Source organism: Amblyomma maculatum, chromosome 1 (genome assembly GCF_055883805.1).
Source record: "Amblyomma maculatum isolate TAMU_Amacu chromosome 1, ASM5588380v1, whole genome shotgun sequence".
In the NCBI taxonomy this organism is placed as follows: Eukaryota; Metazoa; Arthropoda; class Arachnida; order Ixodida; family Ixodidae; genus Amblyomma; species Amblyomma maculatum.
Window position 1 is genome coordinate 184,906,625 of NC_139344.1, and position 27,141 is coordinate 184,933,765.

Below are 27,141 nucleotides of genomic sequence, written 5' to 3' on the forward strand. Positions count from 1 at the left end.
TATGACTTTCTTTTACTGTTGCAAGGTTTGCTAATAGCTAAATAACTGGCACGTGGAGGCTTGTTTGGTTAAGTGGTGACAAACCACGACAAGCTTTGCGAAATTTTTCGTCATTCTGAGGAGAGAGAACATCAGTTAAACTTGCCAGCAGACGCTTATCGGTTAGAATTGTATCAGTATATTTGCAACGAGCACCCATTTTGCGATCAAGAAGCCTGCAAACAAACGAGGATGCACCAGGCTCGGCAGTGGTATTCTGAGCTATTAGCGTTGGAATCCTGGTGCACAATACGCCATTTGCTCATTGTCATCCTTTTGCACGTATTCCTTGCTGTGGTAAAATGACCTCCTCGACATAATATCTGTGGTCTGACGAACGAGGAATCGCATCCCAAGGTTGGACATAGCAGGCGTGTTCTGGGGCAAACGCGGGTGGTTCTTGCCCGGGCGCACTTCCTGCGCACGCTGAAAGTGAAATCACTAAGTGGGCATAGGGCCGCCGCCCCGAGCAGGGGTTAACCTTGTTTGGTGCCGTTGAACCGTCAGCAGTGACCCACTTACAGCCCTATACAGGAAGCCGTACAGTGTTCTCTGCAAAACGCGCCACGCGGGAAACAAACGCAAAACGCCGGCCGCCGTCTTGGTCATTCAACTCGCGCCGCGCGCGCCCCTCGACGTCGGGCGCCACCAGCAAGACGGCACGAGATAAGTGGGCTCTGCGACGGCGGCAGTAGCGTACGTTTTGTTTCTCGAGGATATTTCGGCGCACACTTCCGAAGCTATTTTGGTTTGGCGCGTGCACTGCCGGTCATAAATTTAGAAACGAAATGACGAAGACCGCATTACTAGCTGAAGCAAAGCTCTCGAAGGAATCTCGTGTAACAAGGAAGTTGTAAGCGGCGGCTCCCAGCGGAGGTGTGCGCGGCAGCGTTTTCCTAGGTCGGCACCGCCTTTCCCCGCCTGGGCTGGCCGATCGCCGCGCTCCGCTATCTGCTGCTCTCTTTCTGTGCTCTGCGTGACCCGCAGATGCACTACTGATCTTTCAGGGTCAAGGTGACTGGCACCTTCTCGGCCGAAATTTCGCCCGTCTCGTACCCGCATCCGCTCTCTCGCGGCGTCTGCGGCATTAATTACAAGCCCTCACACTAGGCTTTCACGGGTCTCGCAAATCAAACTCTAGCCAGGATGCTTGATTTGGCTCGAATCGGAGGCTCCTTTCGTCTTGGAAGTAATTCAGTTAACGCTGAAGGCCGCGTCCACTCACTGGCAAATGATAGATAGGCAGTGCCCCACCTGTTTCTTTTCCTCACCCCAGCTTTTCATCATCACCGTAACTATTTTCACCTAACTACGTCCACTGCTGGAAAAAAGGTCATTTCAATATCCTTCCAATTAGCAAACTCCAGTGACTAGTGCCGCTGCCTTATCGCCGTAAACTTCCGAATCCTACAGATTCGCGCGACCATTTGGCCACTGTTCCTAGAGTTTTGTCTTTGTTGTGTGATTAAAATGCAACATATTCAGGTGTAATGTCCCTTAATTAGTTCCCCGGCATTTATAAACCGCCGAATGGCTTCCCTAGTGTGAATTATTTGAAAGCTTCTTTATGTACGGGGCAATTGATTTCGAATTTGCTGCATGCTTACATTTCGTTTCACCGGTGCACCCTGTAAATCCGACGCGCCGGGCAGTCAGTAGAGTGAGGAGTTCGCGTGTCGGCTTGACTGCCTTTAATTCCTTTTGCATTGCGGCCTCCGTCACCGCATTTTCTTAGTCAATCATGTTGCCTTTTTCATACAAACTCGCATTGCTTACTGTGCTGCCCAATATTCGCTTAAATAATCTCCTTGCTATCCAATTATGTCCTCCTTCTCAAGCAAAAATTGTCTAACTTCTTCCGGCTTCCTGTGTTCCCAGTTCAATTCGGCACGTATCATGTCATTATCGTTTCCTTTCACTACTGAAAAGGAATTAGCTACACCCTTACACCCTGATCATCACTGATCGTTTCGTTTCGTATGTTATCCTATTCGTGTCTGTGTTCCTGCGGTGTTTTTGTATTTGCGTTGTATACAGCCTCAATATTCTATTCCTTAATTATCGCTGCTTATGCGACATTGAACAATGTTTATGGTTTTGTATTGTGTACCTCTCTCCTAAAGTTATTTTCGAAATTGCGTCTTGCTGAATGTTTTTTTCGACTCAGAGTGTATGGAGTGTATGGAGAACGCATCACATTTAGTGGCAGCCTCCATAAGATGTTAACAACTGAGCAGAACGTATGTAAGGCCCATAATTGCTCGATGCCTTTCGGTAAAAACGTCACCGAAAGAAAAGTCCCCATTTGAAAATGTCCCCAAACGGGTGCAGTCAAACGTACTGCAACATCAAGCTTCGCCTCGCCTGGTGACCGTGGCATCAGTGATGAATTGCTTTTACCATCAGCGGCTTTCACTCATTTTACTTTCCATCTTCTATGGCTTCAGCCTGAACCTAGTTTGTATTTTGTATCCATTGTCATTTTTTTCCTTTTAACTTCCTCATGTGTCGCGTGCTGCAATATTGTATCGTATACGGCGCTTGCACCCTTCGGATTTGAAGTGATTAGAGGGCAAAATATCATACTGATGCGCGGCATTCATAACAAAAATAATGATGGTAGCATAAAATAATTTGCAGAGGGCAAGCGCCTTTCTGGATCATCCTGTGCTTCAGCGACGTCACTGGTCGAATGTTTTGTAGTGTGATGTTTCATGACATGACCTGCGCGCTGCACTGCAGTGGTCTGATCTGGTACTTCAACAGCAGCCCCGTCGACTGCGCCCTCGTTTCTCACTTTTTTTTTTTTTTTTTGCAAGGTAAGGGGTGCGCTGACCGCCGCTTTCGTTGGGCCAGAGGCTGCTAACAGTGCTTCAGGTGGCCACGGTAAACAACGAGTTAGGGCTGGGGCTACTGTCCCTAGTACAATATCGCAATCACCACCGGAAGTGTGGCAAGAATTCTACACTGTCGCCATCCAAAGGGTTCACGCCCTTCACCAGACCATCTGCGAAGGTCTTCCAGTGACATCTTCTACCATGGGTGGTTCTCAAAAGCTACCACTTCGACCAGCCGACTGCACGTTTCTTAATGAGTAATATTACCCAGCTGATGACTCCTGCCTTATTGAGTGCTGAAAGAGCTGGGAACCAGACAATGTTTTTGCTAAGTGAGTTCCGGAGCGATTCATTCTTTTGGCAAATTTTCGGCTGGGACGTTTTTTTTTTTTTTTTTTCTAGGGGTCGCTTCCTCAGGAGTCTTTTCTTCGGGGGCCGTTTTTTTCCTGGGCTTTATCTTCCGGGGACATTTTTTCCGGGTACGTTTTTACCTACACCCGCTTTCGCGGGCTCAGATAGCGCCTACACCTCTCCTGGAATAAAATTGTGTTGTACTGCACCCCCCCAACTGACTCTCTTGCACCCTGTCATGCTTGTCCTCTCTTGGAATCTGCCAAGCTGCCTTTAGGGCACCGTCGGTTATCTTGCTTTTGTTCTACTAGACCCGCCTATAAAGATCTTTCTTCTTTATTTTGACTACGGTGTTACTAACTCGCTCTTTTTCGCTGATCCATTCTGATCTCCACTATTTAAGGATAAACTTATCATTTTTCTTTGTGGAGCTCTGTGCGCTGCCGTCAATTTAAGTTAAAGCTTTCCGTTAGCATGCACGTTTCTGCCGCATAAATTAGTACCGGCAAGGAACACGTACTAATTGTTCTCCTGAGGCATATTAATAACTATTCGTCACGTGACAGTGCCTGTCAAATGCACTCAAGGTCTGCGGCCGCTACGTGCCCTGAGTAGATGCATTCTTATACCAATTCTAATGCCTGGCTTTCCAATATAAACTGTTCTCTTCCGAGACTGCTGGGCATCGATGTAGATTTGCTGTAGACATTGTTTTTGCCCCATCGTCCTGTTGTACCTGTCAGGTCCTCTATCTCGCAGTCATGACTCTGCTCAGAGCAGAGCACCGGTGGATTTCTGAAAAATGGTGTTGGGGTGGATGCCGGCTTTCCTGCGGGAACTCCTCCGCTTCCGCTATCCTTGGCTCACCAGAATGTGGCTAAGTTTGGTCACGGCAGCAGTGAAGGAAGCAACAGCCGACGTCCTTATCAGGCGACCACCCTGAAAACATCAAACAGGTGAATAGCAGTGTAGCGGAGACCTACTACCGTAGACGTATACCGGTTTGCCAGGCGGCTCCTGTGCACGCGCAGTGGCAAGGGTGAGGCAAGGCGTGACTACTACACGTATGTAGGAGGCGTCCGGTAAACCAGTATACGCTAAATGTACTAACAGACTTGTCTGCGGTACGACGGGGAGAAGAAGAGTCGTTTCCAGCGAAGATAACCTAAGTGACGCTGTATAATCGTTTTCTCTTTTCCTGGGGTGTGGGGAGGGGCGAGGGGTGTCACGAGCGCTTCTGCCGCTGTACCTGTGCGTTGGCGGGGGAATGTTGTGAAAATGTGCTGCACAATTAGTTCGCTGCGCACGGCAGAGGCGGCCGACCAAAGCGTTCTATTTGTAGAGCCCAGCACAATAGGCGCCCCGAAACTGCGTAGGCGTGGGCTTTGGCGTTTAGCGTGAGTTTTAAGGCCAACGCCTTTCCTGGCTCAATTATATGGTGTGTACAGAGCGCGTCGGGCAGAGAGCAGCGGCAGAGGTGTGGAGAGAGCCTGCAATCAGCACGTGTCCACACGAACTGTGAATAATCCATTGCATAGATAATTAATACAATAGTACAAAATTTGATATCCTATCTAATTAGAGTATGTTTGATGGCGACCACCCCCAAAATGTTACCTGGATAACACTAAACCAAAATTGATGTATAAAACTAATTCAACTTAGCCAATTAAGCGGTGGCCTCCCAAATCGGGATGAACCAGACCAAAACATTTTGACCCCTGGACACCCAGGTTTGAACTCTTCAGAATTTGACTAAAAATCGATGTCTAACCTAATTCGAGCATGGCCGATTCAGTGGCAACCTCCAAACTGCGATGGGCCGCCGTGAAAATATGGCCTCCAGGATCCTCGAAATTAGACCTCGTCTGAATTTAACGAAAATCGATGCGTAATCTAATCCAGTATTGCCAATTCAGTGGTGACCAACAAATTTAGGTTGGCCAACGCCAATATGTGGCCGCCCTAGACTCCTGAAATTTGACTTTGCCCGAATTTCACTAAAATTGGTGTCTAACCTAATTTAAGTTTGGTCAGCTCAGTAGTGATCCGCAAATTTGTGTTGGCCACTTCCAAAGTTTGGTCCCTTGGCACCCAAAATTTGACCTCGTCCGAATTTTACCATTAGAAAAGGCAACTAAACAATAATAATGAGCAACTAAACACAGAACTCATAACGGAACTAGGCACGGAACTCACGATGATTTTGCATTTCTGCACGTAAGCAGACTTAAGTGCACCCCTGTACTTTTTTCAGAAAGTTTTTGCTCATCATGATAGCTCCAGCGCGCTGCCAATTTAGTACCTTAACCATAGTTTTTGAACGCCTGCATATCGAACGCAAATAGTGTGAATTATTCATTAGGCGAATAGTTAAGTCGCTAGGCGATACAATGACCCAGCAGCGGCATATAGTTGTACACACTAGCGGCGGCGTCTGCTATTGGCGTCGACTTGGTGCCTATTTTATATTAGTACTGAGAGAAGAGAGCACAGGCTTCTCGCAGTGCTTCCACATCAATATAGATACAGAAAGACGAAGTGTTCTTATTCATGTTTGTCCTGCCTGTGGTCATGTGCTCTTTAAAATAGCTTTTCAAAAGCTGTTTAAGAAAGGACACTCGTGGCAAAGGGGCAAGTGAACGTACTTAAGTGAATTTTCACCCGCAATTACAACACAAAGGCATTTTTATAAGGATCCTTTTTACTGTGAAGAACAAGATGGCAAAACAGGCTCACAAGCATGCATATAATGTCTAACAAGATATTGACATCTTTGCATCATTTTATGTTCCGCGATACCGCGTGGACCTCGCCGCCGGTGTCATATATGAATATATATGGTTGGACATTATAGAAGTGTGCATTTCACCTTGTACTTTCTGGCTGCAACACACAGCTATGGTGTGGCATGTCGTGCATTAATTTGCATGTCAAATGTGTTGAGATTCATATCTCGGCAGCAGCGACAGCAAGCCGACTGTTCGCTGATTCTTGCGTCTTTACACTGCAAGTTTGTGTATCAATTTGACTTTGTCTAACTACGAAACGGTTAAGCTCTTGCTGCTGTTGCTGCCGAAGGTTTTGTTCTTTGTGTGCCAAGTGAATCTTGTAGTGATGGCTAAATGCTTGGCGGCGGCTGACAGAGATGCCAGGAGCAAGCTTCGCGAGCTTCGTGCGGAAATGAAAAGCCTGAAAGATTCCATGACATTTATCAACGCGGAATTTGAGGAAATCAAGAAGACACTATTCGATGAGCAAGATGAAAACAAAGATCTTAAGAAAGAGAATGAAGTGCAGGAAGAAAATGAAAATGCTACAGAACTAGTGACAAAGATAGGCAGCGCTATAAGCGAACCTATCCCGGCTGATGACATAGCAGTTTGTCATCGCGGTTCAACTCGCGAGGAAGGAAAAAGCAACATCATTGTACAATTCAAAAGCCGCAAAAAGGGGGACGACTTCTGAAAAATGTTCTAAGCAAACACATAGCAAATGAAGCAGTTGGCTTCGCAGATAAAGTGTGTTTGTTAATAAACATCTCTGCTGTACACTGAAGCGACTCTTCGCTTTGGCAATCAAAAGGAAACGCCACTTCAACTGGCAGTTTGCGTGAGCCAGAAATGGAAAAGTCCTTGTTCGGAAAACCGAGGGAAGCGACGTGGTACGAGTCGAACACGATAAAAACTTGTCTAGGATTAATTCAGGTGAATCAACGCTAATTGCTTACCTTCACTCTCATCATGTTATATCGAGAACTCTGCTCAGCTTCTGATATAACACTGCACGCACAAACCCCGACGTTAACATCGGCTGTTCATATGAATGCACGTTCGCTGGCATTGAAATATGAACAATTCGCTGTTTCTCGACGGATTTTGGTTCAGGATACATGTAATAATGATCACAGAAACATGGTATCATGATGAAAGCCAGATGTTCACATTAGCAGGCTATAAATATTGCAACCAAAACCGAACTGATGTACGTGGCGGAGGCGTTGGCATGCTTATCAGAGAAGATGCAAACTGCGAAGTGGAGAGCCATTTTACACGTGTTACTGCTAATCGAGAATCGCTATGTATTAGCACTGGAAAAGATATGTTCGCAGTGGTATACCGCCCTCCTTTTGGAAAAAAAAAAATCATTTTCTAGACTTCATCGAAGAAATGCTTGAGTACGCTTCCCTTCATGAATGCCGTATGCTTTTAGGAGGCGACTTTAATATTAACTTAGTTGGAAATGACTGGCATTCTCTTGAGTTCCGTAACAAACTTCTGGCTTCCGGTTTCCGTTCTGTTACCAACACTCCAACGCGGGTAACCGATATATATATATATATATAGGCGAATCTGTTCTTGATCTTTTTACTGCAAGCTCAGACACTCCCATAGACACAGCTGGAACCATACGCTACAGCATAAGTGACTTGGAAATCAAACTAGCGCACTTAAAAACAAAGACACAGGAAGAGAACGACAACACAGCGCTGTGTTGTCGTTCTCTTCCTGTGTCTTTGTTTTGAAGTGCGCTAGTTTGATTTCCAAGATGATTTACCAACTAGCCCGTTCTTCCACCCTTGCAAGAACATAAGTGACCACTGTCCAATCTTTACTGTGTACTGCAGTTTTATGCCACGAAAAAAAGCAAGCAAAGATAAACCCCTATATAGGAGCATGTCGAATAATAATATGGAATGCTTTCGTGCACATCTATTACATAACGACTGGTCACCCATTTATAACGAGAATAATGCCTCTGAAGCCTACAACATATTCCCGCGAATGTTCTGCCGCCTCTATATCCAATGTTTTCCATATAAGAAAGCGAAGGTAAAGAACAAAATAAGAAAGCCATGGATAACACCTGATTATTTGAAGATTATTAAAACGAAGCAGAAGCTATTTCAAGGTTTCTTGCGTACGAGGCAAACAACCGCACTAACAGAGTTTAAGAAGTGCCCTGCCGGGGTGGCGCAGTGGTTACGGCGCTCGACTACTGTGCCCAAGGACGTGGGATCGACGGCCGCTTTTCGATGGAGGCGAAAGCAAGGCGCCCGTGTGCTGTGCGATGTCAGTGCACGTTAAAGAACCCCAGGTGGTCGAAATTTCCGGAATCCTCTATTACGGCGTCTCTCATAGCCTGAGTCGCTTTGGGACGTTAAATCCAACAAACCAAACCAAACCAAACCAACCACAGTTTAAGAAGTACCGAAATAAATTGGCTGCAGAGTTTAGAAAAGCAGAGACTGCTTACTATAATAACCTCCTATCTAATGCATCAAATAATGGGCGTTAGAATGTGTGGAAGGTCATCAATGAAGTCCTTCAAAGAAAACGTCAGAAGTGCGGCACACGAGAAGTGACAATAGATGGCAAACGTATTTCGGGTGTCGCCTTAGCTGCACATCTCAATGCACATTTTGTAAACACAAGACCAACCTATGACGAAACAGGCTCCACGCCTACACACGCACAAATCGGAACCGTATTCCTGGAACCAACAGATGAAATGGAATTTTGTAGCGCATTTTAAACCAGAAAAACTTAAACTCAGTTGATGTCGACGATCTTTAGATAAAACTTGTCAAGTTTGTAATTGACGTTATAGCGCCTCATCTAGTCTATATATTTTTAACCTCGTTCTTAGAACTGGCTGTTCCCCAGTGGCATGAGGAAAGCAAGGATATTGGTCATTTTCAAAGGCGGCGAAGAAAATGTGCGGCTAACTACAGGCCGATATCTGTGTTGCCTGTGTTCTCGAAGGGCTTAGAGAAAATAACACTGGTGCGCATAGAAAAGTTTCTCTGCAAGCATAATGTATTACAAGATTACCAGCATGGTTTCTGTCCAGGTAAATTTAACGAAACAGCACTGCTAACAATGAAAGAGCTCATAATTAAAAATATTGAATGCAGAACGCTTACAATCGGCATTTTTATAGATTTTAGTAAGACCTTTGACGTTCTAAACCACCAAATTCTGCTGAAAAAAACTCTTGCTACTTATGGTGTCCGCGGTGTATCTCTGGAACTGTTTGAATCTTACCTGACTGACCGAATGCAGTGTGTCAGTATTGGGGATTAATATCTCATCCTTTAAGAACATTTCTTCCAATGTGCCACAAGGCAGTCTTTTGGGGCCACTGCTTTTCAATGTATACGCAAATGATATTACTCCACCCAATGCTGATGCTTGCTACGTTCTTTATGCCGATAAAACCAGCATGCTTGTTTCTGGTCTTGACATAGAAGAGATAGCGGCAAAATAGGACACTGAGCTGACAAAGCTGATCAATTGGTCCAATACCAATGGTCTACGGATCAACATAAAAAAAAAAAATATAAGGCCATAACCTTTAAACTAGGAGGCAAACAGGTTGCTATATATCGCCATATAACAGTAAGTACTGCTGCTATTGAAATTGTAGACGAACACAGGATCCTAGAAGTGACATCTTTGGCTGATATGACATGGACGCGCCACATTGATTCAATGCTCAAATCACTTTCAGCAGCTGCGGGAGCACTTGCCAGATGTAGACAAAAGCTACCATTTACGACGCATTATTCACATCACATTTAAATTATTGCATGCTTGTCTTGGGCACAGCAGCAGCCAGTAACATCAACGCGATTTTTCTTCTAAAAAAAAAAAAAAGGCTCTTCGTAATATTGCTAATATACCGTACCACCATCCGCCAAAATAACGTTTTCGCAAGTATAAAATAATAAAAGCAAGCGATTATCCAGAATTTCGCTTAATGCATATTTTGTTTTTCAAATAACGCTCTCCAAACTTTTTTAAGGAGTTTCGGAAATGTGAGTATCCAGAAAAGCGACGCACGCACCCGCAGCAGCGATAAGTGGCTTGTACCTTACAGACGTACCCATTATTTCTGTCAATCCCTGCAATACCTGCTTCCGATCATTCTGAATAATTACGCAGAGAAAGGAATATACTTTAAGACTTTAAATAAAAAGGAATTGCGACAATATTTTATACCCCATTAAAGTAATATATGCACAATTATGTTCACATTTTCATTCTCACCGACGAAATTCGCGCTGAGAGCTATCATGTTTTCCCTTCTTTATTGTGAAATACAACACTGTTAATTTCTTGGAAGTCTGACGTATGATGAATGTTTTGTTGGTTTGTTGTGTTCGGTGCTTTGCTTATAATGTTTTTTCGAAATTGTGAACTTACACTGAAAGTTATACTGTGGCAACTGCTGCCTTGTATGGGCCTCCAGGCACTTTTCAAGATGTCTAAGACAGCTTTTTTCGCCTGGAGGCCTTTCAACCTCGAGTTGGAAAATAAATGAAATCCAATTCAATTCAATTCAATTCAATTCAATATATGCCAGCAATAAATTTTTATTGCAGAGTCAGAATGATCTATCTCTGTGGCGTGTACCATACCACGAAAAGTAGATGCTGTAGAAAATGATTCAAACAGTGTATGTTCAAAATCATCTTTAAAAAACTAAATGTGTTCTCAAGTCTTCAAAGTCATTTCAATTAATTGCACACGCATTACATCTGTATTTAGTTGAGTATTATATTCAATTCGACATCAAAACTACGCTATTTATAATCGATTTACCTTTCAAAACTAGTAATATCATGCTCTCAATATAGGTTTGGTTTGGTTTGTGGGGTTTAATGTCCCAAAACAACTCAGGCTATGAGTGACGCCGTAGTGGAGGACTCCGGAAATTTCGACCACCTGGGGTTCTTTAACGTGCACTGACATCGCACAGCACACGGGCGCCTTACTTTTCGCCTCCATCGAAAAGCGTCCGCCGCGTCCTTGGGAACAGTAGTCGAGCGCCGTAACCACTGCCCCACCCCGGCAGGGGCCATGCTCCCAATATAGTCACCTACTGCAGCCTCTTCGTCTTTGTGCTCATGGTTATATAGAGGAGTCTCTTCATGTCAAGTGCAGCATAAGCTTCTTTTTCTTCGCCTGTGTCAATTGATCTTTCATGGATTTAAGTAACTGTATGCACTGCTTTTGTTATTTCAAACACTGCCATTGGCAAATGAAATTTGGTGACTGACTATTAGCCTGAAATACACTTTCAAGATGTGTATTGTGTTGATATGTGCCAGAACAAAATATGCTACCAATAAAGACAGCCTTCACCAGCCAAATATCAAGTAAAAGTTTAGCCGAATTAATGCCGAGTACAAGTAACAAGGGAACATTGAAAAACTTTGCCGTTGTTGATAAAGAGAGTTCATCCAATAATGTTTTCGAAACATTCGCATGATGGGCTATAATTTTCCGTGTATAAATGTGTAAACATTTTGGTTCTCGTGGCATAAGTGTTTTTCTTCTGTTCTGGCTTTATTTCAGTGTTTTTCACATCTCAACAATCCAGCTAAGAGTACGTGCTGAAAAGTTATGATGGTGCACTGCAGAGTAATGTTGCATGACTGCAGTAATCGGTTGATGCAGAGAAATACCAACCCTCTAACACCTTTCATGCAGACTTAAATTAAGTTTAGTTGCGGTAAAACCTCTTACGCCGTGGGTAAAACAGAGATCAAATATATCGGAGTGAAGGTCTCGCAACCATCTGTTCAGCAGGCAGGCTTGATAATATTTTGAGTTATGTGAGCATGAAAAACTATACTTACATGACTTGATTGTGTACATTCATATACAGCAAATAGTTTCATTTGCATAAATACACGCAGGCTCATGCACCAGGCTCATCCGGAGGTGAATACATAGGATCTCAATACAATTCAAAGAATAAAACCATGTTGCTCTCTATCCGTGTCTTCAAGGTCCTGGAGATCATGTACACTGTGTATGACTTCTCTATGCGCTGCAAAAAAGAAAAAAGTAAAACTTTCACTTTTTCTGCAGGTGACATCATCAATATCGTTAACTAGTCAGCAGATCTGTGAGTGAAAACTCTCAACAGTGGTTTCGTAACATCTTCACCACCTTAGAAGAAGCAAATTGTCACAACAGACAACAGTCGTCTGAGCAAAATTCAGGTCAATCTCAGATGCCATATTTGCTATGCAGAATAAAAGAATGCTGCACATTAGACGGTCTGAAAGACAAAACAAAAAGACTATCACACACAGATGTAGCTTTCATCGCATTGTGTTTTGTCTTCAGCTACCTATCTTTTTGGTGTCTTGCATTGAATCTTCCTCTGAGAGACATCTCTTTTTTTCCTGCTTGCTTGTGCGTTTTCTAGCATCCTTATAGAAAGATGAAGTAGCGTGGAGAGGAAGAAGGCATTAGTCTCTCCTGGCAGGAAAAAACCGAATACAAGCCTACTCTGCATTTAAACCAAGTGATAATATTTTTCAGTCAACTAATGCTGTGTATACCATCCAAAATGGTTTATTGGTTTGTGGGGTCTTTCGTCCCAAAGCGGCTCAGCCATCTAAAATGGGTAAAACTTGAAAAGGCAGCGTTTTTCCAAACTCAAATCAAGCGAGTGCTGTCGGGATTTATGGTAAAAAAAAAGCCTGGTATTTTTTTTCATGCAGGTGACTTGGTTCAAGTCACTTATTTCAAGTTACTTTTAAGTTCTAAGTACGTTTTCAATGACCTATCAATAGGAATGGTGTTAAGTGCCACTAAAATGGTCCGATCCAGATGGTTCCCGGCGAGGTAGCCTCAGCGAAGCGGTTTTTATTGGGCAACTATGAAGGCCTGTGATGTTTAACAAATAACACGCGACAGCGTGCTCTTCGCCGCCCAATGCATATCAATTTCAGCGCTCTCATCGGCGACTCGGTTAAAAACTGCTGGATTCGCGCCTTCTGCTTTGCCCACAACAAAGCTTTTCGTTGCCTCTTGTTCACGCCAGCAACTGCAGTCAGCGCTGCGTAAATGCGTGCCTGTCAAAAGCCACTTACGCTTATCTCGTGACCATCAGCAGAGCCCAGCTCGGTCGGAAGCAGCGCAGAAAGCGCAGATGTGGAAGCGCCTCACAGATAACACTGCATCGCGACGCATAAGATAACGTAGAGCATGCCGTCACGCGGTATTTAAAAAAAAATAAAAAATTGATTCGGGGAACAAGTCTAACAAGATAAACGTAGTGATAAGTGCAGACTTGTTCCCCGAATGAAGTTTTTATTTTTTTTTAAACACCGCGTGACAGCATGCTCTACGTTATCTTATGCATTGCGATGCAGTGTTATCTGTGAGGCGCTTCCACATCTGTTGATAAACAAACTAAAAACGTCCTTACATCCCTGGAGATCGGCGGGGTACAATATTTTACTAAATCAACCCTTTCAGCGCCCTCGAAATTCAAGCTGAGAATAAAATGGGTGCCTGCCCAGGGTTGCTGTTCCAAAATTAGTATCTCCTTCAGGCTCAAAAAAAAAAAATATATTTGCAATGCAAAAAGTACCCGAGGGCCATGCTTGGTTCTCCGCGCTTCAAATGACGTGTCCTGGAGAAACTGCATGAACGAAAAAAATTATTTTTTAATTATCTTTTGCAATGCCCCCGCCTCGATAGAGAAAAAGTAATGCATGCTACTAGCAGAAAGTACGATAGTGTCCTTAGCGAGATATCGGGCACAATAGATGGTTAATGGTTTATTGCTTGAATTCCTAATTAAATCAATCACTTCAGAGTATACTTATTGCGAAAAAGTTAAAACAATTGCTCTGAGCACGAATGCAAAAAAAAAGAAAAAAAAAAACAAATTGGCACTTTTGGCAGCGAATCCGGCACTTTGCTGTGCATCTTTCACGGCGGCAGCGCTATGAGTTCGGTGTGTTGACATTCTCCGACCAGTCATTACAGCCGCCGTACCTAATGGAAGCTGGCAGTAGCAAATACGGTCTAGCCATCATCGCAACAGTCTCCAGGTACTCACTACTTGGCCGACTGCGCTATATTTGAGGTGTCCTACTGCATGCTACTAGGCTGTTCGCAACATCAGTTTTGAAAGCTATCATGTCCAAAATACTTTTCTGTGCAAGCTTCTCAACACTTGCATCTCACAGGTACGCTATCCAGCTGTTGCACAGCGCAAAAGAAAAAATGAGAAATAACTCTCACCGGCCACTTTCTGGTTCTTGTCCTAAGAGGGTACAGTGGTATAAGGAAATCGAGTTTGTCGACTTGTCGAATTTGGCGAATTTTGAAACATCCAAAAAGGTCCTTTTATTGCCTTTTTGCACGGAAGGGTGCACAAAGTACGCAAGTCACGCCGAACACTCCGAAAAGGAGGGTGCCGGCAGAGACGGCTTTGAAGTGCCCAGTCCCCGAATAGGGAAGCTAACATTTTGGAAGAGCATTTAAGGCTGAATACGCTCGTAACAATGATGATAGCCATTATTCCACAGTCACAGCCCATTTCTCTGATAAATCCATTCCGATATTTTGGTCAGTGCAGATTCCTAACAATCTAAAGTGACAAAAGCACGAAGCAATTATTTTAGCACCGTAGAACAGTAGCCGCCTCCATTTCCACCGCAATTTTTGGGCAGGATCTCTTTTAGTTCGCGTAGGATGGTGCCAGTTATCCAATAAAGTGGCTCAGTGCACCTGTTTTGAAACGTTAAAAACGGCGTTTTTCATTGCCTTTTTTTCACTGCAGGCCACACAAAGTTCGCGTCCCCGTACGGGGACACGGCGCCCGAAGGGGGTATTATGACATTGTGCCTTTTAGAGTGCAAATCGGTTTGCAGTGTACTGATAACTTCCCTTGCTATCTCTAGAACATAAGCCGCTGGCTCCCGCTATCTGGCCGTCTACCTGTTCCTTTAAGTCGCTTATCAAGACGTTGAAATGCCAGTTCGACCTCTGCATATCGTGGCTAGATGCCAGTACGTAGGCCTGTACATTCTTTAATTTGTAGGGGGACGCTAACCACATGCATATAGCTGCACACCTCGCCTTTCCAGTGCACCACTCGGCGATTGCATACTGGTGCCCTGCTGTTTCCCTACCCTGTTCTTCTATAAGGCCACCATATTTTAAACCATATTTTAAGCCTGCCGAGATCTCGTTAATACTGTACATTCGTTTAAGCTTCCAGTTACACCCTAGTAGACCTTAAATACCATGTGTGTATAATAAAGGATGGAAGCCAACTGTCCCCGTGCGAAATAAGGAAAGAATACGGAAACGCTTCTTAGTATTGTTAGGGCGCTGACCAATATTAGATTTTATTTATTTATTGCAGATTCCTGCAGCGCCCGAAGGCATTATTGCAAGGGGTGAGGGAGGATATGACAAATAACATTGCTAGAAACGCCAGTATTACAGTAAGACAGGTGCAGAGCAATAATTTCATGCCTAAAAGGCAATTGATGAAAAAGTAGAAGAAAATTGGCCAAATATGACAGTACTCGGTAATGCTAAATTTGAACGCAGGTCTTGAAGTAATTTGGCTTGCGATATGCGGAGGTAAACAATTAGCCTTCAAAATAGCCTAATCTATACTATTTTCTCCCACAAATTTACTTCAACGGCCACTCAATCATTGCCCAGGTTTTGAATTGTACAAAAAAGGTAATGGCATGACACTTGTCCAGGCCGGATTTAAAGGAAGGGGGTTCCCGTTCGCCCCTCCCCGTCCGAAAAATTTTACATTTGAAAACTACGCTGAAGCCACATCATTCGACCATAAAATTCCTAGAAATGCATGGCTCACAGGGCCCTCTCTCTCCGCAAACTACCTCTTTCAAGAGCAATTCTCAAATGCGCTCCTGCACCTGTCGGCACCGCCGCATAGCTTGCTTCGCCGAGCTAGCCTATCGCGCGCCGCGTGAGCGACGTATGTGGACGCGTTTCGTTCCTACGCAAATATAATTCACTGCGTGAAATTTCAGGGGAATCCGAAGCTGGGGCCCTTAAAGAGATGGACACCCCAACTGTAATACTTTTCAATTACACGCAAGACATTATTACATGGATCACAGAGTGAAATCTACCTGCGCTCACTAAATAATTTATAACTAAATTCATTCTGCTGCGAACTTTCGGTTTGAGGTTGCCGAAAGGTCGTTCTCACGTCACAAATAAGTATGAGAACACATATGAGACTCACAAAAACAGCTCTCAGTCCGGTTGCCGACATGCCGGCTTCTGGAGCAGTTTAGTGCGAGAGTATATGAAAAATAAAACTACGAAGTATTGAATATACGGGGTGTTTCACCTAAGATTTTGCATAATATTTAAAAATAGGGAAATTAAATTTAATTATTGATTCTATTTCGGCTGTTGTAGTAAGTGTTGCGGAAAACCAGAAGCTGTGTAAGGTACAATTAGCCTAATAACTAACAAAGAAAACCTAATTAATTTCTCATCTATACCAGCCAGGGGGTACTTTCAAACTGCAACAATGAGCTGCCGGTGAGAGAAGGCCAAATAATATTTTAAACGACAAGAAAAATCACATTTCATAAGCACTGCAGCACTGGCAGTTCTGGCTGCTTCCGATACGCGAAAGCGAAACCTAGTGTTCATAGAGCGCAGTTATCACCCCAGCAATTATTACTCAGCCGTGACGTCATCGGGCGAACCGAGCCGCCTGGAGGCGGCCGATGACGCTCGCTAAATAAGCGCTTGGCGCTGCGTCAATGTCTGGTAGGATCGTGAGATATAACCGAAACATTGCTGGCGCCGCTTCATCACGTCAACAACTTTGCTGGAGCCGCTTGTCATGGTCCGGGCGTAGTGCTGACAGTACGCGCATATCATTCTCCCACCCGGCTTCATCTTTTGACTCCCAGAGCGGTAAAAAAAAAAAAAAAAGCCAGCTGCAAGCACATATATCGTGCAAATAGATGTTTCAAGGTTTTCTTTTGTTTGTTTTTTTTTTTTTTTTTTTACTTGGTAGAGAGTTGCACTTTTCACCTTTCACTTCTGCTCTTTCGCTCATATTTTTAGATGTACCTTTTGTTGCCTCCACAGTATCATTTCCGGAATGGCTCTGACAATACACTCCAGCTCTTCGACTGCTGAAGGTAAATATTGTTATTGCCTACATCAGTGCAAATGAAAACAGCACTGGATCTGCGTAGCCGCAAAGTAGGAAGCGGTAAGCACCAGCAGCCGAATCCCATGACACAGTGTGATGACGTACGTTGCCGCGATTCCAGAAGTTAGCGTGCGAGATATCGCCCAAGCGACGGGTGCCAGTACTTCCAGTGTTTGGCGGCTGCTGTCAGTGCATAGACACCATCCTTACCACATGTGTCTGCATCAGGAATTGACGGCGAGTGACTACCAAAAAAAGGTTAGACTTTTGTAATCTGTGCTTAATACAATGTGATGGGAACCATGCTATATTGCAAAATATCTTGTGGACTGCCGAGGCCGATATTCAGCAGGAACGGGGTGATCAATCTGCATAACTCAGGCTACTGGTACGAGAAGAACTCACATTGGTAGCGCTCACACCACCATCAGGTTCGGTGGTCGGCAAGTGTATGGTGCGGTATATTCCGGAGTCGCATTGTTGGCCCTTATTTATTGATGACGATCTTACTCGCATAGAGTTATGTTGGTGGCATTTTAAAGAACCATGTATCTAATCCTGTCTTCCAGTTGCCGCTGAACTCTTTGAGATCAATGTGGTTTCAACATGAGGGAGCACCTCCACATTCGGCGACCCGGGTCGTGTTGTTTCTAAACGTTTCCTTCCCCGAACAGTGTATTGGGCGCGGCGGGCCAATAGCCTGGCTACCGCGTTCGCCAGACTTGACCCCACTCGATTTTTTTTTCTTGGGTTCCTTAAAGACCAAGGTGAACGAATCAGAACCGCCGAGCCTTGACGACCTAAAACAAAAAATCAAAATGGCACTTGAAAATGTTCCTCAATAAATGATCATGCGAGCAATGAAATTGGTGAAGCATCACTTGTTTATGTGCATTGCAATGCGATGAGGTCACTACGTGCACGTGCATGTACTTTAAGGAAATGTGCGATGACTCTATCTGAGTAGTCGGCCTTGAGATACGTCAATAAACTATTTTTTTAAACTTCTCTACCTTTATCGTTGGGTGCTCATTCTCACTTGTCATCGATCCGGCATGGGTGGCACATTAAGAGCAAATTTGTTTGCAGTGATCAAAATGTTCCACACTAAACCTTGCTAAACACAAACAGCAACTAATTTCGCCATGAAGAGAAAATAACTACAACATTTGTCTTGCTCTCGAATTTATTTTCAGAAAGAATTGAAATCCTCTACGAAATATTGGACATCAGTACTCGATCGAACTTGTCAACCAGCTACAAGCAGCCGTTTATGCAGATCAAATCAAATCGAAGTAATAATGGGATCATTGCCAAATAAAGTACCCCGACAGAAGCTTTCGGTTAGAGTCAGAAAGCCAATAAGCCGCGGCCATGCAAGGATGACACAGCGCCAGACGGGCATTTCACGAGCGGCAGCTGACGCCTCCGGACGGCTCGGCTCGCCCGGTGACGTCACGACTGCCCGCTAGGTTTCGTTTTCGCGGATAGTAACTGTGGCGGAAGGAGGTTATGAGAGACGCTAAGTACACAGCCAAACAGGGACCGCAGAAACCCAGTCATGGCTGGACTGAAGGCTTGTCCAGAGACACTCTGGCTGGTCCGGGACACAGAGCTCACGGGAGGGGCGCCGAGACAGCAGCTCCGATGGTAAATTGCTCTCGCCACACAGTCCAAGCCACAGGTCACCCTTTGGCTCCCTGCCTCTAATGCAGGGATTTCAATCTTCCTATACTGCTAGCCTCGGCATGTGGCATTTCACTCTGAAATACTTTCTACGGTTAAGTGGTGGGCACTTGCTCATCGCCGACGAATATGCCAACGCCGACGACATCCAGGAAAGGGCGTCATAGAGCTGCGGTCTAAAACATTCGTCAGCGCGATCCCACCCCACTACCTTCGCATCTGCCAACTGAGCTACGGTGGCGGCTGTTCCATACTCCATTCTGCACGTTTCGTGTAACCAAACGAAGGGTTTTCACCAGCCCCACCTTCGTTTAAAGCGGCGGACATATAGCTGGTCTTGCTGACAACCCAACAGACCGATTTCACATGGCCAACAGTGCGCTTATAGCAGCCATCTGGCTCTAATTCAACGCCGCCTGTGCAGCAACCCGTTTTCCTTCGCTCTTTGAGTGTGACTATATATTTGCTAGCAGCATCTTTTCTTCGCGACATTTGTATATTCAGCGAAAAAAAAAACAGCCGCATGACATGAGGCGGTGGAAGGCGCGGGCCACATCAGGTGCATCTTTAAAAAGGAAGCAAGTGTGACAATACGGGGAGGCGGTTTTCGCAGCGGCGTAACACCCGACCTTTGAAGTGTTGTGGGCGGTCATCGAAACACGCTTACGCTTCCTTTCACGTGATATGCACCCCACACCTCGTTAATACTAAAAAAAAAAAAAAAAAAAAGATACGTTCTCACGCATGAAACGAGTTTTCATGCGCTCAGGCAACGTTTACATCTCGAGCCACTTATTAAGGCGAAAGCTTTAATGGCTCATTCTCCCGTCCGTCCGTCCGGCGTTACATTCAGCGCCTGGGGTGGCTCATGAACGAGCGCAGCTGCAAAAGGTGGAGTCATCTTCGTCGACAGGTGGAGCTGTCGGCGCGGCGGCGTCGAGCACTGCTCCGTCCTCAGTCGACGTGGTGCGGCTGCTAGTGGAGGAGGATGGCTCCCAAGCGGTGCAGCGATTCCGCGCCACTTGATTCGGCTCAGTAGAGGAAGGGCGACTCTCCGAACACGAAACGGCGAACGAACGCATGCGTCAGCGGCTGAACGCGTCGCCGGGCAACGAAGCCTGGGAGGCTGACCGAAGGTGTGAACAGTCTTCAGCCGCTTCGCCTGGTACCAAAGCTCAGTGCAATAAACAAAGCATTCACAAAGAAACACAACGGTGGGGTCTCAGTCGTAACAAAAATAGGTAGTCATTGGCAGTCGAAGGAGCGCTACAAAGGCTTCCGCTAGCTAGCACACTTTCGGTTGCCAAATTGCCCCCATAGTTTTTTTTTTATGCTCTTTTATACACCAAAATACCATGCGCTTCCGATTTTGCATTTCCTTAAAGAAAACACATAATTATGTTCAATAACCAGTTTCTCAAATACCGTTTAACTGTCTTACACGTCATATTGTCCAGAAAGAGGGCCACGTAAAACCAAGAACAAGAGCATAATTATGCGTCATCTTCTTCGCCAGTAAAAATAGACCTGGATAACGTTCATGCCTCGCTTCTACTGTACACGCAGCGCGCAACCCCTCACTAGCCTGAATGCATTCTTTTTTGCCCCAGGGACGTGCCACGCGTTACCGCCCATTTCACCTGCGCTTAGTTATTCATGAGAAAGCAAAACTGTAAGGTCCACTTAGTAGGCTATTCAAAACTTCCCGCGCATCTGTCTGCCTATCGTGAGTTTTTACACCAGGCGTGTGCACATATGTATACATGAACGAAAATCATTAAAAAAAATAGAGAGAAGGCAGCTTCGCTCTTTTGCGGCTGAAAGGATTATACCTGAGCAGTACGAGCTAATTTTTAGCTTTGTACAGAAATATTTGAGAATGGCGTGTTTTTTTTTTTTTTTTTTTTTTTTTTTTTTTGTAACGATATTTATTGCCTCAGGGCATCGGTAAGGTATGAGATGAAAAATGAGCTAATAATTAAATGAATGGAAAAAGGTTAGCTGATTTTATGAAGTCCAAGAGTGAGCGATGATGTGGTCCCTGCGTCCAAGCGAGATACGAGGCAGGATTGTTGGCTGAAAGGCCAGCTATCGTCAAGTGCCGGATACGTGTTGGTTTTAAAGCTGGGCAGACCCACAGCAAATGGTGAATGTCGGCTTCAACATTTACGTCTTTACATATCGGACACCCTGGGTGGGGATGCAAGTATCGAAAATGAGACCACGTACGAGTGATCCACGTCGTGTGGATTAAAAACGGAAGAGGAGAGTGAACAAGTTGGGTGCGCTCGGTTGAATGATGATTGGGGATGTCGTTGTGGCTAGTTGCAGAACAGAGTGCTACTGCTCTACATTTTTATTTGGATAATGTTGTTTCAGAGGTTGAACTACCTTCGTGCTAGCTGGATGGCTGTTCTTGACATCATCGCATCGTGCGAATTTAAGAATATGGCGTGCGAGCTTCATTCACTTCTTCCCCCACAGCCTCACCCCAGACAGGGAGCTTTATTCATTGCTAATGAGCACAAAAAAAAAAAAAAAAACAAAAAAAGACGGAGAAGGAGACTACAACGCCACACGAGCGCCCATTCGCAAGCTGAGTGTTTTATTGAAAAACAAAAACAAAACAGAAATAAAACAGTAGGAAATACGCGCGAACGGGCAAAGACACAAACAAAACGAAAACTTTCTTGGTCATCCTTTAGCGCTCGCTGGCAGTGAATATGCACCAAGTACCCCAATTCATGACGAGAAGGCGGTGAAGACGGCAGATGTGCAAAATTTGCTCTAAGCCAAACGCTAAGCCAATAAGCTGAACTCGTTAACAGAAACCTTGTCCCGTCATTTTATTACCTTGTAGTGATATCGTTATTTAGCCGGATTCTCACTAACACTAATCTTTTTATACAATACACAATCGTCGGCGTACAGGGTAGTAGAAACTGAGAGTTTGGCGACAATGTCGTTAATAAAAATAAAGAAAAGAAGCGGCCCAAGAACATGACCCCTAAGGAACGCTGGAATCAACAGGAATTGGAGGGAAAGAAGAGCTATTGTCATTTTTTTAGTTCATTACCTAGTTTGTAAAGAAGCTTGTTATGCTAAACCTTATCAAATGCTTTTTTACAGCCTGTAAAGTGTCAGTCTCCTTTTCTTTATTGTTTGCCTGCGTAAAATGGTGTGGACTGTACTAGCTGAGTGGCGGTGGAAAATCCTCAGCTAAAGCCGTGCTGTGCATTCGATAGAAATTCGTTTTATTCAATAAAATCTGCTACATGTTTATGAATAATGAGTTTTAAAACTTTGCATGCTATAGGGGAATGATATCGGACCGTAATTCGGAATAGATATTCATTCGGTCGCCGCTTTTATGAATTGGCTTAATATTGCCCTTCTCCAGTCATTCGGTAATGAGCCTTCGTTTATTGACTTTTAAAGAAGATGTATAAATACTTGCAACACCACTCTGCATGGGGCTTCATAACTGCATTGAGAATATACTCTGATTCAGCTAGGATACTTTTTTTTTTCTTTTTTACGCGAAACTTCAACAATAAATTGAGAGCACCTGCGTCAGAAACCACATCTGGAACAGAAGGCAAATCCTGGCATTAGGAAGAGAGCTCACATCCTAGCAAGAAAGTATCTCTTCTTGTCGTGCAATCTGCTACTTTAGTTTTTCTCAGGCTTCATTAACGATTGTTTGGGAACAGTTTCCTGCTCTTAATCTTGTTTTCATTATTTTCAGTTTTCGTTTTTTTCGTACGCATCTCGTGCGATCCTCGGGGGTTATATTTTGAAAACTTTATTGCAATTTTTGGAACAAACGTTCGATGCCCTGAAAGACAAATCCTTTGAAAAATAAGCATTAATCATTCACATTGTCATTGAAATTTCTAAATGCTTGATAACGAATATCTAGCGATTCAATATTTCGTTGGTCATGTGCACGAGAAAAAAATTAGGAAAGAAACTGACAGTATCTCTGCGATCAAATTTTGCTTTAATCAATGTTAGTACCGCAGCTTTATGATCAGAAATACCGGTCATTACATAGCATTCGACGTTTGCTTTGACAGCACCATTTAAAAACAAAAAAAAAATCAATAATTGAACGTGAACCACTGTGGACTCTAGTAAAATCCTTAACTACCTTAAACAGGTTGAAAGCAGTCAAAATACCAATAATAATTCATTCAATAGTACAAGTAGAATACGAAAACTCAGTCCATTCTGTGTTTGGTAAATTCAAATCGCCGTTGAAAATTAAGCTATCATTAGGTTTTATATGGCGCTCTATGTATCTTTTGTAGCTGCTCAACAGAGGAGTTAGGTGGCCTGCATACGACTCCACCTAAAATGTGAAGAACATAATTTTTGTAAAATGGCATTGACAGAATGTTTAGTGTAGCGGCTGATGTCTTCTTGAGGCACTGTCACGAAATCTGCGACGGAATCTCTGAAAACAACTGTTGAAAATTAACAACTTGAAAAAATTTCAAGCCGCACTAGTTTATTGCAGTGAGCTTGTGACAATAAAATTCAAAGGTAATGAAATAGTAATCGATTACTATTTTCTAATCTCGGATTATTTTTCTGGGGCAGTAATCGACCACGGTAATCAGTTACATATTAGAAGGAGTAATTGTAATTATAGTCGGTTGCTTATTTTCAGTCACCAGTACAATACTTCACTTTTTTGCGACGTGATTTTAAAGCTGCCTTTTTAAATCAGCGCTATAAATAGATACTGAGAATCTGTACATACCCTTCTGTAAGCTGGGGTTTTTTTACAAATCGCTCAAGCTTCCCCTGTAGTCCGACACACTGTCACAAGTGCTACATTCTCTAAATAGTACGGCCGTTGAGACTGAACAGCCTAGAATGCTCTAGGTTAAAAGCGCTTCTCAAACGGCATGGCAAGTGAACGATAATTAACTACGCGCCGTTGCAGACGCCGGCGCAGACGATACCCTGGCTGCTTCCAACATCTGCGCTCGAACCTGTTTCTAGACTCAACAGGGCTTCGGCCATTTAGTGGACTAACAAGTTTTGTTCGAGGCGGAAGCTTGACTAGAGGCGTTAGCTTTTTTAATCCATCCAGCTCCTTGACTTGAGGGAACGTGAGACTTGTCCTGTGTCTGTCTCGCGTCCCTGTCTTTTTTTTTTTTTTTTTTTTTTTTTTTTTGCGCTTCAGGCTTCGCCAAAATGTGTGACTGAAGATAAAACTAAAGTAGCTGAGCCGTCTGCCAAAGACCGAGAAAAGAAGGCATTATACTGACTTGCTTCACATGAAACACAGCTGTGAATAACACGCTAACGCAGAAAGAATATAAAAAGGGCTTACTCTTGACAGCAATCGGGCGAGTTGAACTTTTCCGCCATTCTTTCTCACAGTTTTTTGGTCCTCTGCGAAATACGATATTTGAATCAACATCATAGCAGTTATTATTACTCACTTTTGTGCACTTAAGGCCCACAACTCACTGCCGCGCGCAATGAAATTTCGCCTCTTTCCCACTCTGGACGCCCGCGCCTTCGCCAGGGGTGCACACGTCGCTCGTTGAGCATGGTGATGACTATCACCACCCCGTTTCAAAGGGAACGCTCGCTCGCTTGCTCGCTCCTTCCTTCCTTCCTTCCTTCCTTCCTTCCTTCCTTCCTTCCTTCCTTCCTTCCTTCCTTCCTTCCTTCCTTCCTTCCTTCCTTCCTTCCTTCCTTCCTTCCTTCCTTCCTTCCTTCCTTCCTTCCTTCCTTCCTTCCTTCCTTCCTTCCTTCCTTCCTTCCTTCCTTCCTTCCTTCCTTCCTTCCTTCCTTCCTTCCTTCCTTCCTTCCTTCCTTCCTTCCTTCCTTCCTTCCTTCCTTCCTTCCTTCCTTCCTTCCTTCCTTCCTTCCTTCCTTCCTTCCTTCCTTCCTTCCTTCCTTCCTTCCTTCCTTCCTTCCTTCCTTCCTTCCTTCCTTCCTTCCTTCCTTCCTTCCTTCCTTCCTTCCTTCCTTCCTTCCTTCCTTCCTTCCTTCCTTCCTTCCTTCCTTCCTTCCTTCCTTCCTTCCTTCCTTCCTTCCTTCCTTCCTTCCTTCCTTCCTTCCTTCCTTCCTTCCTTCCTTCCTTCCTCTTCCTTCCTTCCTTCCTTCCTTCCTTCCTTCCTTCCTTCCTTCCTTCCTTCCTTCCTTCCTTCCTTCCTTCCGTCCATTCATCCATTAAATGCGCGCGGAGCCTATAGTCCAAGGTTGCAGTGAGTGAGCATAAGAGCGCTCTCGAGCAGGGGTCTCAAAATAGAAATTATTTGCTTAGAAGATGGTTTCCTGCAAGAGTGGAAAACATGAATACGCTAAGAAGATAACCCTTGCGAGGGGACACAGCTGAGCCACAGTTCTGCGATCACACAGTGCATAGTTGACAGACGCGACAATTCAATAACTCAGGATGTCATTTAATGAACAATGCGAGCGAAATTCCTCAGATGCAGTGCCAAATAAAAAGAACCTTTAAATTGCAAGGGTGTTTTTGAAGACCTCTCGAAGCTCACATGTACGCTTCACAGCCCACAGAAGTCCACACGCTTGTGTCATCCTGGAGCGCGAGCAGTGTTCTGCCGTCTTTGGCTACCCGTGATAACTTCGTGTTGTTTCCTTCGCACCTCTGCACGGGGTGCGGGTGACCGTAGCGACGCCACTGATTAGTAATACTCAATTTCCTTAAATTTGCGGTAATAAAGAAAGCGGAGAAAGTACGCAGAGTTCCACTTTCGGAATGGCCCTCGATGGCGCGTTGCACAATGTTGGCATATTTTTATCATAATTGTCCTAATCCTTACCTGTTTTTTATATGAAAGCATTACATATCTCATTAGCACAAAAGCCATCTATGGAATGAACTTGAGGTGACGTCACTGCGCCGGTGCACGATACCATAACGCATGTAAATAGATGTGTATATTCATGAATGATGATAGGTAGCTTGCAAGCTACGACCTTATGAGACATGACCCGTAGTCATATCGCGACTCATTACTCGTAGTGATATGAGCGTAGCATGACTCAGCACTTAACAAAGTAACGTGCTTTAATGTGTAAATTCTGTACAAACATTGCATATAGTCATGACTGACTCATAATCGTGACTAATGGCTCATAGACAAATGCATCATATCATGACTCAGAACTTTACAATGTACTGGTATAGAGTTTATACAAACATGAATAGTCAGAACTTAGTCATGTTCATGATTCATAGTCTCTATGCAAGTTAAGCACTCTACAAAGTAACCTAATGCTTTCACATTCTCACTCGTATCAATCGCAAGTTTACCCGCCGAATTTTTTCCTCCCTTACGTAAACCTTGCGCATAGGTGCGGGCAGGGGATCATTTTGAGGCAGGCGAACTTCTCTGCTCTGCAGCACAGATCTTGCTCTCTGTCTATTGGTGCAGGCGAAAATGTACAAGGGAGGAATATTTCTGCCACCGGCTATTCTCAGCTGAGTTTAATTATTAAAGTAATTCATTTATGAAATACTGCGTACATGTCACATGTATAGCAAGAGAGGGGGATAATAAGCGCCTGAATTCATTAATTATGACATCGGCAAGCAAAAAAAGCTCAGCAAGTGCAATCTCTTATACAATCTATACAGCAATGCGAAATAATACAAAAATACGTAATGGAATGAGACACATAAACAAATTGCGTCGCACCAAACAGCTGGATCGACAGATCGACTAGAGAGGGTAAAATAACTGGGAGTTGTGGGGCAGACAGTTCCGTTCAGAAATTGTTCTTGGGAAAGATAAGTACTTATATATGTGTTGGTGCGCGCAAAAATGGGTGCGAGACGAAGTTGTTCTTGTGGCGTGAGGGTCGCGGGGAACCTTTGACGATATAATTTCAGGTCGAATACATAGTCAGGAGAAACATGGTGATTGCAGGAATTTGTTTTGACACATGCTTTGTCTCTTCTGTTCACCAATGGCTCCAGTTTCGCAAGCTTCAACATAGCGGATGCTGAATCTATTCGCTCATACCGATTGAAAATTAAGCGAACCGCAAGGCATTAAATTTTTTCAAGTGTCTGCACGTCCTCTGTTCTGTAAGGGTCCATCGCAATGTAGGTATATTCGAGGCATGGCCTTACTACGTATTTATATACCTTTAGCCTTAATGTACTAGTACAGCTGCCCATGGGAAACTTAAGAAAACAAAGCCTCTTATGGGCAGAAGAGAATATATGTTTTCTGTGTGATTT